Source organism: Entelurus aequoreus, linkage group LG17, assembly GCF_033978785.1.
Source record: "Entelurus aequoreus isolate RoL-2023_Sb linkage group LG17, RoL_Eaeq_v1.1, whole genome shotgun sequence".
NCBI lineage: Eukaryota > Metazoa > Chordata > Actinopteri > Syngnathiformes > Syngnathidae > Entelurus > Entelurus aequoreus.
In genome coordinates this window covers 2,916,523-2,916,924 of record NC_084747.1, presented here as the reverse complement: position 1 = coordinate 2,916,924, position 402 = coordinate 2,916,523, and the positions used below count along the sequence as shown (strand labels likewise).

Genomic DNA, 402 nt, shown 5'->3' with positions numbered 1-402 from the left:
AATATGGATCTTTGACAAAGATTTTTACAGTAGATCTTTAAAAACAGAGTACTCAAGTTAAAAAAAGGATCTTTGACAAGCATTTTGCAGTAGAAACAGAGTGCTCCTGTCAAAATATGGATCTTTGACAAGGATTTTTGCAGTAGATCTTTAAAAACAGAGTACTCCTGTCAAAAAAAGGATCTTTGACAAGCATTTTGGCAGTAGATCTTTAAAACCAGAGTACTCGTGTAAAAAAAAAAGGATCTTTGACAAGGATTTTTGCAGAAGATCTTTAAAAACAGAGTACTCCTGTCAAAATATGGATCTTTGACAGAGATTTTTACAGTAGATCTTTAAAAACAGAGTACTCCTGTCAAAATATGGATCTTTGACAAGCATTTTGGCAGTAGATTTTTAAAA

The 402-nt window shown here is 31.8% G+C and overlaps 1 protein-coding gene across 2 annotated transcripts in view; it reads right to left on the bottom strand.

Moving 5' to 3' along the window:
* The window catches only part of kank1a (KN motif and ankyrin repeat domains 1a), a 453,264-nt gene that overhangs the window by 344,113 nt on the left and 108,749 nt on the right, over positions 1-402 (bottom strand). The gene's annotated exons all lie outside the window — the stretch shown is intronic.